Source organism: Ostrinia nubilalis, chromosome 25 (assembly GCF_963855985.1).
Source record: "Ostrinia nubilalis chromosome 25, ilOstNubi1.1, whole genome shotgun sequence".
Lineage (NCBI taxonomy): Eukaryota > Metazoa > Arthropoda > Insecta > Lepidoptera > Crambidae > Ostrinia > Ostrinia nubilalis.
Window position 1 is genome coordinate 6,282,625 of NC_087112.1, and position 20,404 is coordinate 6,303,028.

The 20,404-nt window shown below is 36.1% G+C and overlaps 1 protein-coding gene across 1 annotated transcript in view; it reads right to left on the reverse strand.

Annotated features, from left to right (window-relative positions):
• Positions 1-20,404, reverse strand: part of LOC135084037 (uncharacterized) — a 69,391-nt gene that overhangs the window by 15,969 nt on the left and 33,018 nt on the right. The gene's annotated exons all lie outside the window — the stretch shown is intronic.

A 20,404-nucleotide genomic window follows, 5' to 3' on the forward strand; every position in this document is an offset into this window, starting at 1 on the left:
GAGCCACCGAAGAAAAGGAAGAGAAGAAAGTTGGACATAGGCCCAACCAGTTCCCTTTCACATATTGATCAATTATCTTGATGATGCTTAGTTTAGTGGTATCATTTGGTAAACAATTTAAATCAGTAATCAGTTTTTGACACTAAAATCATGGACCTATAAAAAAAGTCGGACGGATTCTCATCAACAAAATACTGTGACATTAGGATACACCAGCTTGCCTGTAGGTACAGGCCGGCACGCACACATTCACACCCTGATACACCACTTCGAGTGCAAACTTCACACAGTTGACACATTTAAGCAGCGAAAAAACAACACGAATACGACATGTCTTGTGTGATGAAATTGTGTAAAAACCGTTCTGTTCGAACAAACAAAAATTAAGGAATCACATTTCACAGGCAAAATAATAATCCAATCACTTATTTCCCGACATTAAAATATTGAAATTAATTGAAATCAAACGTCATTCACTCGAAAAAATAATACGTCAAAGACCAGTGTTCTCAGTTATTTACGTGGGAAAATTACCCGAAATATGGGAAATTAATAATAATTTTAGGACTTTTTAGTTATTTATTACGCATACTATGGAAATAAAATAATTTATCATAATAATTGTGTTTTAATGGGATATATTTTCATAGGCAAATTTGATCCTTCCCAAAAATGTGGAACTGCGAAATTCAAATTTTCTTACATTGATTGCAAGTCAGTGTCAGGTTGTATGTTAAAAAAAATCTATCAGAGATAATAATAATATATTGATAATGCATAAGATTATGATTATAATGTACACAAGATTCGTAATTTGTAACTGCGTGAATCATTTTTGATCAACATTATGTACATACCCTGACACACTGACTTGCAAACAATGTAAGAAAATTTGAACATTGAAAATTTCGCGCCTTCCTCAACGCATTCACCTTTCATCCTTTTAAAATGGCACGAATAATTCTGTCTACATTTCCAAGTAACATCTGCCGATCTATGTTTTTCTTAAAATAAATGGGTAAATTGTTAAGGCTAACATGGCATCCCTAAATTCACTCACACAATAGACAAACGCCAAAATTTTGCGTCACAGTTTTGTTGTAGCGCGAGTTCCGTCCGCCTTTTTTTATAGGTCCATGACTAAAATGTGTTCTTTAAACACCATAATTAGAACATCCACGTAAACAATTTAATTCACAGAGCAAAATTGTTACTCCACTATAAATGCAAACCAACTCCACAAAATGGAGATTTATAACATTGTATTTAAACTGTTAGTTTAGTTAAATTGTACACACTAGTATGTAATTTTCAAGCCTGCAATAAAATTCATAAGGTACACTGTCCATTTTGTTAAAACCGCTTTCAATTGTGTTTGTCCGGAAAGTTTATTTTCCGATCCAGTTAAAGATTCCCTAATAAACTTAATACCATATAAAGCCAGAAAGTATTTCAATACAGATTAAGGGAAAGAATTCCTTCATAAAACAAATACTTACATAGATAAAATAATAAAGAAACTCAATCCAAATATTAGTAAACAAAATTAAAATAATATTAAGTATAATATTCGAAAGTGATATTATACATACAGTAAATTACAATATGCTCATGCCATGACAAATATAATTTACAAATAGTGGTAGAGTTAATAAATATGACACGTGAGGAAATCTTCAAAATATTGCGGATCGTGAGAAATACGATGAATTGCCAATGGTATTTCAAAACAAAATACGATTTGGAAATAACTAAGCGGTACCGATGTTCGATCATGCTCAAATTTCAATTGGAATAACTCGTACGTAAAATCGATTAGAAATTATTTAATCGAACCACGCAATTGTATCGATGTCTTCATTGCGTCCGATTCCATTAAACAACCTCAAATTATAATAATATACTCGAATAATGGTCTGAATTTCAAAATCTGCAAAGCTTCCCTGTATTCTGTGTCTAAGCGTTTACTAAATCCTTTGTCTTACATCTAAATCTTCTACGATTTTACTGTGAATCTCAAGGAAAAGGAAGCAAGTCTCAAGGGTTCTAAAGCGATGCTAGGAGGATCCCTTCTAAGTCCTTTGACTACGCAAAGCTTTACTTTGTTCGTTTAATATCAGTTGTTCTTTAATCCTACGCCGTTCTAATGTAAATAGTGGGGTCTAGACTAAGAAGTGCTCCAAACTGGGATTCAAACAAAAAGGGGGAAAATGAGCACTCGAATACATAAAATGATAATTATTTCAGTGCCTTCAGTAAAACCACCCGTGTCCCGACTGACAATGTCCCAGAGCTGTACAGTTGAAAGCCCAAGTGAGTGTAATACGATATCTATGGTTGTACTGTCTGTTTTAGGTGTAAATTTAATATGGCCTAATTTTGACATGACGTTAACTAACATCTCTAGATTTTTTAATAAAACCCCGAGTCTCCTAAACTAAATTTCTAGAAATATGACCTAGGGAGAAGATGAGTATTAGTAGAAGATTATCAATATACTATTTTAGATAATAAGAGAATATAATAAATATACCATAATGATAAAACTAGAAGCCGATCTCGAGAGATTAGTCAACGTCCATGGAAATGAACCATACGTACGGTTTTCATCAATGTATCCAGGCCCGTAGACGGTCTTGGTCGCGTAGAGGGGGTCCTCGCTGCCCCCCGGTTCATGGTTCCAGCGGTGGTAATGGTGCCCGTGGGGGTTGTAGTGGGGGCTTGCGTATCGGTGGATGTGGGTCATAATTTTGTCCGGCGCAATCAGGTTCCCGTCCTGCGTTATGGACATACCGCCGATCCATGACGTCACTGCCGTACCGGTTCGGTTGCCGGAGCGTCCGTCCGTCATCAGCTTTACTGGAATGGCATCCATCGAATCGCTTAGCTTCGGGTACCGCGCGACCGGCCCGCGATGCGACTCCGGTCGATCATACACATCGATACAAATTACCCTAATGACGATAAAAACGACAATCCAAACAACAACGAGATCGAAACGTTACGATTACGACACTCATCTGGCATTAATGAAAATTTTCACAAATTTAGAAAATTCACGTCCCGATCAAAAATAGCAAAGCCTCCGGTTCGCAGGCCCGTCCGAACTATTGTTCCAAGCCAAGTCTATGCCGCGCAGTAACCATAGAGATCGTAGAAAATAGAAGATGCAGAAGAAAACATGCACACATGCTCATTTCAAGACTTATACCCATTTTGGACTTTTGATGAGACACAAACGATTTTCGTATTGCTCAAATTGATAAAAGTCTAAAATGGTTAAAATAGGGAAAAAAGGGAAACAACAGATAACTAAAAGCATGCAGGCATAAAGTAGGAGCGAATGATCGAAAAGCTAAATCTGGTACCTAAACTTAAAACCTAGCTCGTTAAGTCGAGTTCACCTTTCCTTTTGATAAGCCATTTTAGGAACAGTCTAGTCGGTAGATTTAAAAGTGTAAGATTTAAAATTAGCTCGTGTTGATCCGCTCGTGGTCTATCCGTGACCATCAAAGTCCGTCATCGATGGTGAGGCGCTCCTACCTTACGAAGCAGTGCGAAGCGTGCAGTGCAAGAGGCGATGGAATCTGACAGAGACACAGAGATTTAGAAGAGAAGAGAGGGTGCGGCGGCGGCTCACCGTGGCGGGGCCGAGGGGGTCGCGGGGAGAGGAGGGCGGCGCGCAGGAGGCTGGCGGCGGCGGCGCGGGTCATCAGCCTGGTGCCATTTTCAGTCAGCAGCAGGATGGTACCGTCGGGCGCGGCGTAGCGGGTGAGGGGCGGGGCGCGCACGGGCGCCCTTCTTGGTACCTCGAACAGCGCCCTCACGTCTGGCGGACACTCGCCCCACGTGGCCGCTGCCCCACAATAACGTCACCAACTACCCACCTACTCCAACCGCCCTAAACACTACCCTTATGGGACCACAATCCCCTAAGAGTAGTAGCACAAACCAGTAGTTCGCCGCCCCATTCAGAATCTATCGGTAGGCCTTCGAGGCTGAAGGTGTGGAAGCCAAGAGTTGAGGTAACTGCGGGCATTTGTACGGTGTGTGAGGTCAGGAGTACACTAAAAAGAAGCTCAGTGTCCGTGAAACATAAAGGTAACAGCCTGGTGTGGTAAAGTAGTGATCTAAATCAATCCTAAGGCCTAGGCATCTAATCAGTGTTGAAAATAAATAGGCACGTATAAGAAAAGAATAGAAAAAGTAAAATAAATACGTAAAACAACTAATAAACACTTTGACGGCTATTTGAAAGTGAGTCTAGTACTCCTTTAAGCGTTTCATAGTGTAGTGTTACTGTTTCGTAGGTTTTGTTTATAACTGACTGTTGGATATAATGTTTTTACAATGTGATATTAGCGTTAGTTGATGGTAATATTAGACACGTTTGTTAAATAAACTTAAGTTTAAAATGAGGCGTTCACATTGAGGGGCTTGTACAGGGCACCACACTAGGTCCCAGTGATTTCCTTATAGATAAATATACATAATACAGTTCAGGTGTAACTTTCATTACGCGTGTTCCTATGCATTGCCTTTAAACACTTAAAGCTATATCTAATATGTCATTGACATCAGTTTACTGGTTCTGAGTGAGAAATCGCTACAAATTGTACAAATAATCGTCAAAAACTCTTTTATAAACGCTTTCGCGACATTTTTATCTTCTTAATTCCTTACATTCGGTATAATTAGTAGGTGTATTAAACAGATTGAGAAGTTGACCTAAACAGCATGAAAAGTTCCCAAATAGCGAAAAACTGGCGAAAGAAGAAAAGTTAGACAAAAAGATACAAAGCCACGAAGTGACCGCGAACCTAAAATCTGCCAAAACAACAATAGGTACCAAACACTCAGTACACGAAGAGCCGTGCAAATATAGTAAGTTTCTGGGAGTTGAGATTACTCTGAACACAACAAAGGGTGTTTCCAATATTTTTCTGGGCGCGGTGAGTTACAGAGCAATTGGTGCAGGTGTGTGTGTTCCCTCGGTGTGAAAGACCGGCGTAGGGTTACCAGCATTTCAAATGATATTTTTGTCAAAATAAAATACTGACTGCAGGAACGCTGTCGTAGAATGTCGTAGGTTTGTATAAAATTTATATGAAGAGTATAAACATGATTTGAGAGGTTGGAGATGGATTTAAGTCTATAAATTCAAATTCAAATTGTTTTATTGTGAAATCACACATAAGTCTGGTCATAAAATTTTTGTTATGGATCAGCTGTGTTCCGCCGCATTATAATTAATTTCTTTACTTCTTTTCTTATCAGCATTTGAATTTTTCCTATAAGATGTAGTATTAATTAATAATTATATTTTTAGCAGTTGCAGATTTTATAGATTCCTGCCGGAAAAACTTCTAGACCCTTGAAAAAGATTATATTATTGATCAGTATGAAACTGAAAACCAAACAGATTGTTTTCTAATTGCCATGCCCTAATAATGTTATTTAAATAGCTTTTATTTTCATAATGGAACTAATAAATAATTGAGTATGTTCGCCAACCCTACCATTCGGATCGTGGCCCGGGTTCCGTAGCTTTGTTAAAAACTAAGGTTCCCGGGACCCGGTCACATTTTCGCTCACATTTCCTGTGGGAAGGGGACTGAGGGTTTTTATTTTATCAGATACATACCTACGAGTTATAGTTTTAACTGTGACTTCTATTGAGTGGAAAATTCGCGTTTTCTTATTTGAGTTTTGAGTTAATAAATTAAATGTTTCTTTTACAGTTGTACGGTCAACAGCATATTTATAATATTAGCTTAATAATTAATATGCAACAGTGTCAAGCATGGTGTGTCGTATCATTGTAAATGTCCTCCTCAACAGAAGGTCATTTTTTTTTTAACCACAACAAGGAAGCTTTTGGCCCGTATCTCACTCACCTGATGGTAAGTGATGATCAGGCCGAAGGTCAATTCCCATATTAGACGTTGTGGTTCTAAGTACGTTTTGGACGGGGATGGATCTACCGACCCTGGAATCAGCATTTCAACACTGAAATCATTGGGTTAGTGTTTTAAATATATAAATAAAAAAATCTTTATTTTACTTACACAAAAATCGAACAGTTACATAGGTAGTGAATGTATAAGATACGTTTGATGTTCATTCTTGCTAGGTATTTAGTATACCTGTATTACATACAGGTCATGTTTTGTTGCCTTGAAAATACTTTTAATTAATAGTATGGGGTTAGGAGGCGCTGTGTAAAAAATGTGATACCTATATACCTAGTTATTATAATTACTTCGTACACATTATAGCGAATGCAATCTCCTTTTGAACTGAAGCGAAGTAAGCGGTTTTAATCGGCTAATTAAGGAAAATGCCTCGTTTAAGTTCATCTTCCTACTTTTAATTGCGTAAAGTTACAGGTTTGAGTTTTGCTAATTTGGAAAAAGCGAGGAAGAAGCTTTTCATAGATTTCCAGCTTATTTTGTAATTATATTTTTGATTCCTTTGGCAGAAATTGATGTTTTTATTTAGGAAATATTTTTTTAACTAATTTGTTTTTTTTTTACATGATGGAAAATGAATTTTACCTGTAAAATGAAAAAAAAAAGAATAATACCTGTCTCGTAGATTAAAAATGAATGAAAATTGAGATTCAAGCATTGGACTATCTACCAGTTTTGTGATCGAATCCCGTATGCTTTAAAGAGTGTAGTGAACATAATGATATTTTGTGTGACGGCCATAGAAATGTTTACGGCAGTCACGTTAGGGCTCTTTTCCACGGAAACATCCCTGATTTTTTTGCAGAATCCTGTTTAGTTAGTATATTATGTTTTAATATTAAAATTCACACAAACATCCCGTTTGCAGTGTCAGTTTTGCGATTTTCTACAATACTGGATGCCGCAAAAGTGGGTTGCCGTTGTAAAGGGCCCATATTTTTATTACCATCGATTTTGTCACAGACTTGTATGAAGTTGTATGTCACTTGCATGCAGCCTAACGCCCGTATTCACAAACGATGCTTGCTTAAGTGGAGCAGCAAATCGAACGCACAGTGCAGCGTTGAATAGAGCTCTGTGATTGGTTCGTGTGTCACCCTGTGAGCCTGTGAGTCCACGCGCACTGTGAGGCCTCATAGTAATATTTTGACGGTTTAAGGCTGGGTTGCACCATCTTACTTTGACTTTAACAAACGTCAAAAATCTGTCAAACTCTATACAAAATACGCCGATTATCGTTACAGTCACAGTTAAAGTTAGGTGGTGCAACTCAGCCTAAGTAATTACTATGATAAACCATGTTTACTAGAGCCACATTTCCAGTAATATCTGGTTTGTAAATATATTTTTAACGCGTTTTGTTCCTTTTTGAACAACAAAAAAACCCGTTCCAATTTATTAACATAATCACAAATAGAGGAAGGGAAAATTCCTTGTCAAAGGGAAGAAAAAAGAAATCTTCAAAAAGCCTTACTTTTGCCTACAAAGGGCTGAACGGATCACCCCACCTATTGTTCTCCAAGCGGGTACAGTCAGCCCCGAGAAAGACTTAGTAATTTGTTTCTTAGCTTTTCTCATTCGTGTTTTTGCCGAGAAAGAAATGCGTGCAACAACTGTCATAATTATAATTGTGAATCTTATAACTCAAAAACTTGCCATTTTTTATAAACATTTAACTTAATTATTAACCAGCATTCAGCATTACCGAGTAATTTTACCTAAGAAATAAATGTTAAGAAACAAAAGTCAATGGTTTTTCTATAGAAGAAGAAACAAGGAACATACTGTTATGAAGTAGCCTGATGAGTTATCAGATCACCATCACCCATTGATATTAGCAACATGAGAATATTATTTATTACAAGCTTTATTTTAAGAGTCGTAGGTACGCTTTTTACTGAATAAAAAATGTATAACACCTGCATGATGGGAAACACTCAAAAACCACACCGAGGTTGAAAATTCTTTTTGTGGCAAGTGCGAAAACGAAAAAAGATTTTATAAAACGTTGAATAGCATAAATTCAAAGTACAGGTTAAAAAAATGCTTATGAAAAAGGATAGGTACTATAAAGTAAACGATTATTTAAATGTCAAGAGGCAGGTAAACTGCCTAGCTCCAACTTATTACGTATCATTTAAGCTATAAATTACTGTATTGGATTGACTTCTCAGTTATACCTACCAGCCCATATATTGTCCCGAAGTGGTGGTAGGGCAAGCTATATTTTGGGACGTGTATAAGTGCCTTGGAAAGGGCCTATGTACTGAATAAACTATTTAATTTCATATAATTTAGTGGCTGACTGTACCTCGCTCTAAATTAATGTTCGATTGATGTTATTGTGTTGTGAGGGGCAAGAACTCGAGTAGCATTACGGTGTGCGTAGAAAGTGAGAAATAAAATTTTAGGTTGTTTTTTAATAAACAACAACATTTGTATTATTTAAGCATTCAACAATAAGATTTAATATAAAAAACTAGACTTAATATTTGCCATGAATTTTGACAAAAAATAAACTATACGAGGGGCGGCTGAAAAGTTTTGAGCCTAGGGTATTAAAAATGCCGATAGAAAAGTGTAAAAAATATATTTTTCTATTTAATCTCCCTCTACTACAACGGACTTCTTATATTTGTGTAAAAGAGCTTTTAACCCACTGAAAAAAAATTCGCAATATTTGCCTTCGAAATGAGCCTTTAACACCGCCTTCATTTCTTTGTCACTCAAAAATCTTCGTTCCTGGAGGTCCTTTTTCCAATTTGAGAATTAGACAAAATAGCTAGGGATTTGGACTAAACTGTGTGGTGGGTGATTAATTTCTTGAAATCCAGTTTTACCCGGGGCAAGCCATGCAACATGCGCGGTGTGCGCGGGTGAATTGTCTTGCAGTAACAGATTTCCTTTCGCCAGTTTGCCTCTTAATATTTCAACAACCACTTGACGCACTCCTATCAACAGTACAGCATAATAATCCCCGTTTATTGAAGTTTTTTGTAAGTAGGTAGTCAATGAATAAAATTTCTCCAGAATCCCAAAAATAGTGGCCTATGAGCTTGGGTGTCGATCGCTCCACTTTGAATTTCCGCGGCGGCGTTTTCCCTTTTGAATCCATTTCATTGACTCTTATTTTGACTCTAGATCGTACTGCCGGATCTATTATTAATCAATAGTGATAATGTGAGAAAAAAAATCTTAGGATTATGGCCAAAGATGTCCTAAAACTCCTGCGAAGCTGTGACTCGACGCTGGTTGTCGAGCGGCGTGAGCATTTTTGGCACCCATCGCGCGCACCCCTATTTCATGTGCAAATGAGTATGAAAAATATCGCCGATACGTTCCTTGCTACTGCCTATGGCTTCAGCTATCTGTCACAGCTTAATTCGCTGATCTTTAAAGCAAGATTCTTTAAATTTTCATTATTTTATTCGTTAATGGCGAAATCTGGCCACCCTGGTTTGCGGTCATCTTTTAGAGACTCCCTGCCATGCTTGAACTATCGGATCCAATCTTTCATGATGGCAAATGAAGGCCCAGACTCCCCAAAAACTGTAGAAATCTCTTCAAATGTTACCGTCAGCGTTTTGTTCCTCTTTTTGAGGAATTTTATGACAACTGTGTACTTTAATTTCGTACATTGCGCGGATGACTGAGACATGATGATGTTTACGGATTAATTACTAAAAGCGTGATGACGCTAATGAAATGAAACTTTGTACATATACTAAGGAGGATATTGGCAAATTAATTAAATTTAGCACGAGTCAATAATAGCACTTGAAGATACTTAGGCTCAAAACTTTTCAGCCGCCCCTCGTAAATCCATTTATGAAAACTTTTAGGGCTTGTTTCATCATTCGCATGTCCCTGATAGCTTGGTTTATTTGTTAGATAAATGTCCATTTGTTTGTGGGTAGGTCTCAGATAGAAATATCTGATAGATAAAGTCACCGGAATGCCCCCCAGGCTTATGTACTTAGGTATTATAAGTAAATAAGAAATTATAACGGAGAGAGACAAGGACCAAAACTGTAATGCGATTTTGTAATTTTCTTGCTTAATTTGATTGTGCCATTTATGCCCATTTTCACCATCTTAAATCTTAAAACTGGCATTAATCTTTGTACTGTAAAAACCCTTTCTTTTTACTCAAACTCCGTGTACCGTGTCCCATCATCAAACTCATCCATGACTTGTTCTTCAGTAATATCGTTAGAAATACGAAACCCGCAAATCGCAGACCCCATAGCCGTAAAAAGCTATAGACGAATCCCCATAACAAGAGTAGTTTTTTTCCTCCAACTCGCCACTGGGGAACGCTTCTCAAGCCGCCATAACAAGCCTCGGTAGTTCGTCAGTTCGTCGATACTCCAAATATTTGACGCGAAGTTATTGAACTGGGATGTGGGGCGCCGCGTCTTTCCGTTCTATACATGGCCAGAACGCACCCATAGGAAACTGCTCGTGTATATTTTGGAATGTCCCTTTGTAAATCGGTCACAACAAACTATACACGAATTTTGCGTACTGATCGTGTATAGTTTGTATCGTGGACGGATTCCGTCTTCGCTCCAAACTATACTACACCACTTACAGTTGACTAGAGTGTGTTTAGTTGATTTGATTTAGTAAAATATGGAATTATTACTTTTATTAGATATTATGCTCGTGCTTTGTCCTCGAGATTAGAAATAAGAACTACCTATGTAGTATCACGTACGGTGATGCCATTTTTAAATTAATTAATTATTACATAAAATATTATTATTTTACTGAATCTACATATAATAAATCTAGATTTATAACACTAATGTAAGTGGTTTCTGAAATTAAATTGATTAGGTAGATTTCAAATTAAATAACAATTATTTATTAGTGTAATCATAAATTCATTTAAAATGAGAGAGAGTGAATGAAGAAAGTTAAACGTGCATTATTAACTAAAATTGTCGACCGTTTGGTGTAGTGGTTCGAAACGGATAACTGTTCCGGAGGTAGCGGGTTCGATTCCCGCACAGTACAAACATTAATTTGTGTGCATGAACATATTTGTTTGTATTGGACTGGGTGTCTTCTATGTATAATAAGTATGTATTTACAAAAAAAAGTATTTAAGTATGTTTATATCCGTTATCTAGTACCCATAGTACAAGCTTTGCTTAGTTTGGGACTAGAAGCGCAGTGTAAAATGTCCAGGAATATTTATTTTTATTTATAAGCTTTTATCTCAAGAACAAAATCATTTTGACACACATAATTCTTAATTTAAGAGTTATTGGAGAATTGATAAAAATATCAAAAGTAAAAGTCTATGGCAGAATACAAACACCAAAAAACTCAGTTATGAATTAATATGTAATAGAAAGAGAGGTAAATAAGTCAAAATGACGAGCATGCAACTACTCGCGTATACAGGGTGTCCCGTAATGTAACGTCAAGCCGGAACTGGGTGTTAAGGCAAGTTGTGCTGGTTATCAGAAAAATATAAAAAAAAATCTATGTGGCATATTTTAAAAATAATAGGCATTTAAAAAAAATCAAAAAATTCTACTACAGGTGACGGTCCTTTTGCTCGTGTTGCCACAAATCTTCACTTTTTCCAAATTTTTTTTTTGTTATGTAACCCTGAATAATGCTTCTCTAAATTGTTATCAAAATTACAAAACCAGCTGCTCCAGCTTGGATGAAAAAAATACATTATTCTCAAAAAAAAATTCAAAATAAAAATTTTGCCTAGTTTAAACTGACTCTACTGAAAAAAAAATGTACTACGCGAGTGTGGCAAGTGACGTCATAATTTGGCGCATTTAGTAAGGATTCCAAAATGGTATAACACTTGGTAAATTTTTGCTGTAATTGTCGTCAATTTTTGTTTTTTTGGAAATAGTCCCGTTTTTTACTTTATTTACCTTGGTTAAAAATTATTATTCTAATGTGCCCAAAATTCAAGTTTCTGTGACTGACTACCGTACAGTCAGTCACAGAAACTTTTGTCACCATGACAGTAATTAGTAGTTGACATACTGTGACAAAAGTCACCCGTGCGCGCGCGCCTTCACTACCTGCTCTGCCTGCACTTGTACTTGGTAACAGGGATAATAAGGATAATTGAAGTTTCGGTTATGGATACGGTTACGGATATTAGAATAATATTATACCGGTTTCGGTTACGGTCACGGATGTGAAATCATTTCAGATTATCCGAAAGTCTCGGATAATTTCGGTTACGGAATTATTAGAATTTCAAAAATGTAGGTATAATACAAATAGCAAGATGCTGCGTGAGCGTGACCCACATAGCTACTTTATGTACCAACTAAGACGACACCTATGTATGATAAAGGTAAAACAGGCTGGCATATTAGATGGTGCCAGCGAATGCCAGACAAGTTGGTAACAAATATTAAGATTTAAGGTACAATTCCAAGACGGGCCGCAGACCGCAAACTGCAAAACTATGAAATCGGCAGCGCGGCATTGCAGCTGCAGCGTGTATACTGCAAATTTCATAGAGTTTTGCAGTTTGGCCTTTATCCGAAACTATCCGTAACTTTTGAATCAGTTTCGGTTACGGTTATGGACATTTTTTTATTTCGGATATCCGATAGTTTCGGTTACGGTTACGGATATCCATAACATCCCTGCTTGGTAAGATGACCCTCTCCGTCCCGCTCATACCTTTTAAAATGGCTTCTCCACCTCACTTAAGCCAGAAACTTAAATTTTGGGCACATTAGAATAATATTTTTAACCAAGGTAGATAAAGTTAAAAACGGGATTATTTGCAATAAACAAAAATTGTCGACAATTAAAGCAAGATTTTACAAAGTGTTATACCATTTTCGAATCCTTACTAAATGCGCCAAAGTATGACGTCACTTGCCACACTCGCGTAGTACAATTTTTTTTTCAGTACAGTCAGTTTAAACTAGGCAAAATTTTTATTTTGATATTTTTTTTGGGAATAATGTATTTTTTTCATCCAAGTTGGAGCAGCTGGTTTTGTAATTTTGATAACAATTTAGAGAAGCATTATTCAGGGTTACATAACAAAAAAAAAATTTGGAAAAAGTGAAGATTTGTGGCAACACGAGTAAAAGGACCGTCACCTGGAGTAGAATTTTTTGATTTTTTTTAAATGCCTATTATTTTTAAAATATGCCACATAGATTTTTTTTTTATTTTTCTGATAACCAGCACAACTTGCCTCAACACCCAGTTCCGGCTTGACGTTACATTACGGGACACCCTGTATATTATAATCGCGAACTTATTACAATACATACATGATTAGTCCGTATGCGTACTGACGATGTATATTTTGGAGGAAGATAATTGACCTAAGTCACTACAAAGTATACGCGAGCAGTACGCAGCGTATGCGTACTGGTCGTGTATAGTTTGGAGGAGCTTAGTAAAAAAAGTCATATCCAAACTATACTCGATTAGTTTCACACCCTTGCGTTCTGGCTATGTATAGAATGGAAAGACGCTGGGGGCGCCATGATTTGAGCAAACGTTTGTGGATAAAAATCTTTTGGCAGACATTGGACAGGGAAACAAGTGACGATCGATTGCGTAGATTCTTTTTTGTTTTTGTAATTGTTGAGAAAAGGTTTGCATGACTCGCACAGAAAAAACAAATGACGATCGATTTGGCTGATTCTTTTTTGTTTTTGCAATATTTGGGAGAAGGTTTGTATGAAGTTTCGCGCAGAAAAAGCTGCTGATACAAATATTCCACCAAAATCAACGCACTGTGCTAAAGTAATAAGATATCAAGTAGAGTCAAGCTTCTAGCTATACACGTCCTAACTCTACAAGTCAGTACACTAATAAAGAGGAAATATTTGATTGTTTTGTTTGTATTGAATAAGCTAGGAAATTGCTTGAACAATTTGAAAAATTCTTTCACAATTACAAACCAAATTAATTTCTGATGAAAGGCTGAATGTAGAAAAATCTTCAGTAAATATTGTGGAAAGAAATAAGAGGGAAATAGAGGACATATTCGTTCAGTGTTTGAAATTAGTCCCAAAGTGTGGCCACCCCAATACAGCCAGACAAAAAGAAATCATTTCTCCGAAACTGAAATTTGGGTGCAAATGTTAGGACAGCAGAATTGGGAAACACGTAAGTGGCAATGAACAGACAAACAGTTATTGTTTTTATTACACACTAGTTTTGGCTCGTGGTTTTTCCTGTATGGAGCACAAAGTTAAACCCAGCGGAATAGAGCAACAAAGAACTGAGGGCTGAGTGTGAGTTTATATCAAACGTCCTCACCAGTGAGCGCGTAAAAAATTACATTAAATGTATGACGGATTGTACAGCGCCCCAAGCGGAAAATTTCAAGAGCTAAAATTTTCATATATTTTTTAACGCGCTCGCTAGCAGCAACAACAAGAGATGCGAGATGCCGTCGCCGACACGTCAAACTGAACCGTTTTTTTTCAACTATTTGACAGTTCGTTAGCACTCATTGGCACGCTGAAAATATGAGCTCTGAGATTTTTTCCGATTTTACCTGAGTGAATAAAACTTTTATTCAGTAAAAGCTATTAAAACAGATGCTATATTTTGTCTTTACACAATCCAGTTGAGTTCTACTCTTTTTGCACAAAAATATTATACAGGGTGGCCAAAACAGTGAGGTCTAAAAGAAAAATTTAGATTCCTTACATCAAGGTGTACCTAAATCACCCCCATGTATGTAATACGATTGTGCTTAGTTTAGGAGATAGAGTTAATTTTGTGATATTTTAAAATTTTATGACCTAGTAGGCTTTAAACATTTTTATCTTTTTTTTGGGTTGACTTTTTTCAGATTTCTTTTTTTCGACAGATTTGTTATTAATTGTAAATGTTTGAAAAAAATAATCACCTTCCTATCTTTGATTCAAGATACAAAAGTTTTGCTAGAAACATTAAAATTATGCTTTTATCAGAACACTATCAATTTTTCAACTTAAAAGTTTAAGTAAAAAAAAGAACTTCCATAGGTCCAAAACCATTTTAAAAACTGCGCCGTTTCCTGAACATTCATAATAATACAAAAAAACATGTACTTAATGGGCCACTATTTCCTGTAATCGGTCCACTAAAGTGGGAAGTCGGAGATTTCGTTACATGTTTTTGACTTTCTTAGAGTGAATTAATATTGGGAATCCTCTAAGTTTACATTACGTAGAACAGATTTAGAGCAGTAACAGGACAGAACATGTTTTTATTCTCAACGAGGAAGCTCTTGCCCTTCACCACACCTGGTGGAAACTGATGATTAGGCTGAAGGTGGAAGGGTACTTCAATTACAGAGGAACTATGGCTTCCTACCTCCAAATGCCGGAATACAGTAATGCTATTAACATTATTGTTATAGTGACAGACTTAGGAAAATAGAGTTGCTAGCCAGATAGACTTAGATCAAACCCTACCACCAACCAAACCGAGCAGAAAATTGCACCTCCACTGAGAATCAAACCCGGGACCTCTGAAGCTTACATCTTACCACTTGAAGACAGAGGCATTTGTTACATTTTACTATGACCTTGAAATACCTACTACAGTGAGAAGAAGAAGGAGGATATTTGGTTTATGTTAATTAAAACTTACTTAAAATAAGAATGTGTTCCGGAATTTGGAGGTAGGAAGCCATAGTTCCTCTGTAGTTGAAGTACCCTTCCACCTTCAGCCTAATCATCAGTTTCCACCAGGTGTGGTGAAGGGCAAGAGCTTCCTCGTTGAGAATAAAAACATGTTCTGTCCTGTTACTGCTCTAAATCTGTTCTACGTAATGTAAACTTAGAGGATTCCCAATATTAATTCACTCTAAGAAAGTCAAAAACATGTAACGAAATCTCCGACTTCCCACTTTAGTGGACCGATTACAGGAAATAGTGGCCCATTAAGTACATGTTTTTTTGTATTATTATGAATGTTCAGGAAACAGCGCAGTTTTTAAAATGGTTTTGGACCTATGGAAGTTCCTTTTTTTACTTAAACTTTTAAGTTGAAAAATTGATAGTGTTCTGATAAAAGCATAATTTTAATGTTTCTAGCAAAACTTTTGTATCTTGAATCAAAGATAGGAAGGTGATTATTTTAATCAAACATCTGCAATTAATAACAAATCTGTCGAAAAAAAGAAATCTGAAAAAAGTCAACCCAAAAAAAAGATAAAAATGTTTAAAGCCTACTAGGTCATAAAATTTTAAAATAACACAAAATTAACTCTATCTCCTAAACTAAGCACAATCGTATTACATACATGGGGGTGATTTAGGTACACCTTGATGTAAGGAATCTAAAGGACATTGTCAGAAACCGCCTAAAAACCGCCCAAAAACATTAACCCATCATAATTATTTTCTATTTTTTTTAATACATTAAGCACCCATTCATTCTAATGGACACTTAAGCATTGAAAAATTAAATAAATAAGTCTTTTAACTTTTATTCTATAATACTATTACAACTTCCGGACGTTTTGGTGCGTGGCATGGTCTAAAACCTATCAAGTTCCATAATTTTTGCCGATAAAATCTGTACGAGGCATTACCGTACTTTATTGCTGGGAGTCCATGTATAGTGATGTTCCTGCGGCCATCATAGACAATAAAATATGATTTTGAAAATAAAATAAATCGATTAAACTGCTTTGAAGACTAGATTTGCTATAAAAGCTAAAAAGATATTGACACTATTACAAGAAGCTATCTAAAGTGTCCAACTGGTCGAAGGTCGTAAATAAAATAAAAATAATTAGGACCATAAACTGATATTCATGGTATCATAACTGTAAAAGTGTCAGAATCCGATGTTGAATCCAATGCCAGTTGAAGTGAGAGAAACATACAGTGTGAGTCACGTTAAAGTGTACATATGAAAATAGATGAAACTAGACCTATTTTTATCGACAAAAAAGAGGTCAAAAAATTTTTGAGATTTTTTTTTAATTTTTTATAGAATTTTTTTTCTTCCAATTACTTATTGTAAACAAAACGTAATAACTTTTAAACTAAGCGGTATATCCTGATAAAATAAAAACAGTAATAATGCTAAATAACAGACGATACCGAAAAAATACATAAAATACCCAGAAAATGCCAACAAATAATTAAAATTGATACTTTTTGAAAAAAATCTGCTTAAAAATTCGTATTTTTTTGGTTATTTGATAAATTTCTCAAAAAAATGCCCCTATAACAGGTGGTTTTTATTACTTTGTATTATTCTCTATCGTATTATCTTTGTTAAACCAAAAATCTCATGTCTCTATCCTTATCACAACATTTGCTATGATCGTTTGAACAAAGGCCTGCCACAACATTATTCTCCGCTACAGGTAGAGACAATTTTAATTGTAACTAAAATGCTTATTTTACTTCGAAATCTTTTGTTTTTATTTGAAATCTAACTTGTCTTTATCAAAATTACAAATCTAGAGCCAGTTTCAGTTTCGTTGTTAACGAAGCGTTGAATGGCGCGCCCGGAGAGGTTTAGTTCAAACGATCATTGCAAACGTTGTGATAGGGATAAAGACATGCGATTTCTGATTTTACGAAGCTAATACGATAGAAAATAATACAAAGTAATAAAAACCCCCGGTTATAGGGGCATTTTTTGGAGAAATTTAACAAATAACCAAAAAAACACGAATTTTTAAGCAGATTTTTTTCAAAAAGTATAATTTTTTATTATTTGTTGGCCTTTTTTGTGTATTTTATGTATTTTTTTACTATCGCCTGTTATTTAGCATTATTACTGTTTTTATTTTATCAGGACATACCGCTTAGTTTAAAAGTTATTACGTTTTCTTTACAATAAGCAATTGGAAGAAAAAAAATTCTATAAAAAATTAAAAAAAAATCTCAAAAATTTTTTGACCTCTTTTTTGTCGATAAAAATAGGTCTAGTTTCATCTATTTTCATATGTACACTTTAACGTGACTCACACTGTATATCAACCTAGTATAGTTGCCAGTCTCTCATAATCAATGCCAATGAGGGTTTTCGCGATTGAAAAATCCGCCAGATGGCAATACGTAGACGTGAGGTCCAAATGCTGCATGATTGGTTATTTTTGACATGACATTGACAGATATGTCAAAATCCACCAATCATGCAGCATTTGGACCTCGCGTCTACGTATTGCCATCTCGCGGATTTTTCAATCGCGAAAACCCTCATTCATAGCACATGTATAATAATAGACCAAATGAACTTTTATAGATTGTGAAAGAGAAGATAAAGATTTTTATTATTTTATTAAAATCTTGCCACGAGGTAGTTTTTCAGTAGAAACCAGGATTGGATAATCGCTACAGGCAAGTATCAGAACATTTTATAAATATTTTTAATCGATTAAATCCTTGTGAATCGTTTTAATAAATTGTCATTTTACTTTATCAATTAAAACTTTTTCAATCCCTAGTCTTGTCAAACTGTCATAATGTCAACAAATTATAAATGTCACGTCAGTTGACTCAATTTCAGTCTTCTGTGCGTTTATTGTATTTTTATTTCAATGAAATAGTGCTAAAGTGTTAGTACTAAAAGTGAAAGCCTTTTTTCAGAAAGAAAACCAATGTGGTGCCCTTATTATTCATACTGTTTGAAAGTTACAAGTCAGTGATACAGAGTTGCCGCCATTATAACTCCGTAGTGATACCATACCAAAGAAGAAGTTTTCCTAAACACTTGTGTTATTTTTATATGTGATCAAATAAAAAGGATTAATTCTACTGCTCAAATGGAATAACTTATCCCAAGAGACCGAATATAAAAAAAAACCTCTCCATAGAAATTATCACCATCACGAGGTGAATTTTTTGGAGAATTTGATATTGGTCCTGTAAGAAAAGTAGTTGTATTTCAGTAGTAGAATCAACCCTTCTTGTTTCATCAGCAAGAGTAACTATAAAAACGCCCTGTAGGTAGGTATTATTAAGCTGAAGAGTTTGTTTAGTGTCAAAGACTGTCACACAGTGTAACTTAAATTGGCATATTATGATAATGAACATAAAAACCAAATAAAATATTTATGTTAATATTTTTTCTATTTATTTATTTTCCCAAAGCTTCACAGTGACAGCTGAAACAGCAATACTGTTGTAAAACTAAACTTAGAACAAACTGTTACAAATATTTTACAAATTAAAATAAAACCGCATGTTGCTTTACTTTCTCGTATAGGTAATAAATGTAATTAATGGCTAGATTATTAATGTTACTTTGTTACCCTCAATAGTGAGGAGATCTTATAAAATGGTAACCCTGATTTTCATTGTCATTCAAGTGCTCTTTCTACGCATAGGCTTCTGTGATTTCAACGCCAAGGGCCACACACATTGCGATAACATTATGCGACATTGATTTGACAGCAGCGGAGTGAAGTCTTGCGACTATGCAAAATGATACCCTGTAATCGTAGCGCATATAGACATAGAAGGGGCGGGGCACATAGCTCGTAGAGCTGATGGCCGCTGGGACAGGAAAGTTCTTGACTGGCGACCACGAGCCGAAAGACGTAGCGTGGGCAGGCCTCCCACTAGGTGGACCGACGATCTGGTGAAGGTCGCGGGAGGTGCCTGTATGCGAGCGGTGCAGGATCGGTCTTCGTGGAAATCCTTGAGGGAGGCCTTTGTCCAGCAGTGGACGTCTTTTCAGCTGAAACGAACGAACGATACGTATTACCACTATTTACCAGACATTACTATTTATTGCATACTCGCCGGATTACACGTAGGAGCACGCGCGTTACAGCTTCGGCCTTGCATTATTTTAAGATCTTGTTCCGCCCTTTTTCGAACTTCCTCCGTGAGGATATCCCCGCCGAATTCTATGATGAACCTATCAAAAGTCATATTCTGCAATGTCAACCCACCACAAGGTGGACCGACGACCTGATAAAAGCGGGAAGGCGCTGGATGCAGGCCGCTACCAACCGTGCGATGTGGAAGTCATTGGGGGAGGTTCAGTAGTGGACGTCCTGTGGCTGAAATGATGATGATGAAATAAATGAAAATGACAAATCTTCGAACGTGTATAATACCGTGCCAAAGTAATCATATAATTTTGGCACCTTAATAACTATTGCCGTTTTTGTTGTAAAGATCATGCAGCGCTACTTGCGGATATTATTGGAAAGAAAACTATGTGGGCTCTAGATCTGAAGCCGCTTTAACGAACACGAAGTGCTCATACAATGCGGCGTATTTTCTTCCAGTCTTTAGTCAGGACTTTAGTCGAATTAAAACCCCGGTTGAACGTGATTAGAATACGATGCTTTTTTGCATAATCGCAAGACTTCGTTCCGGTGTCGACGGAATTTTATCATGATGTATGTGGCCCAGGGGTTACTGTAGCCGCTAAGGTTTGAAACTTCTTGCTTAAAATATTGTAGTCTTTGGCATAGACTACGACGGTAGTCA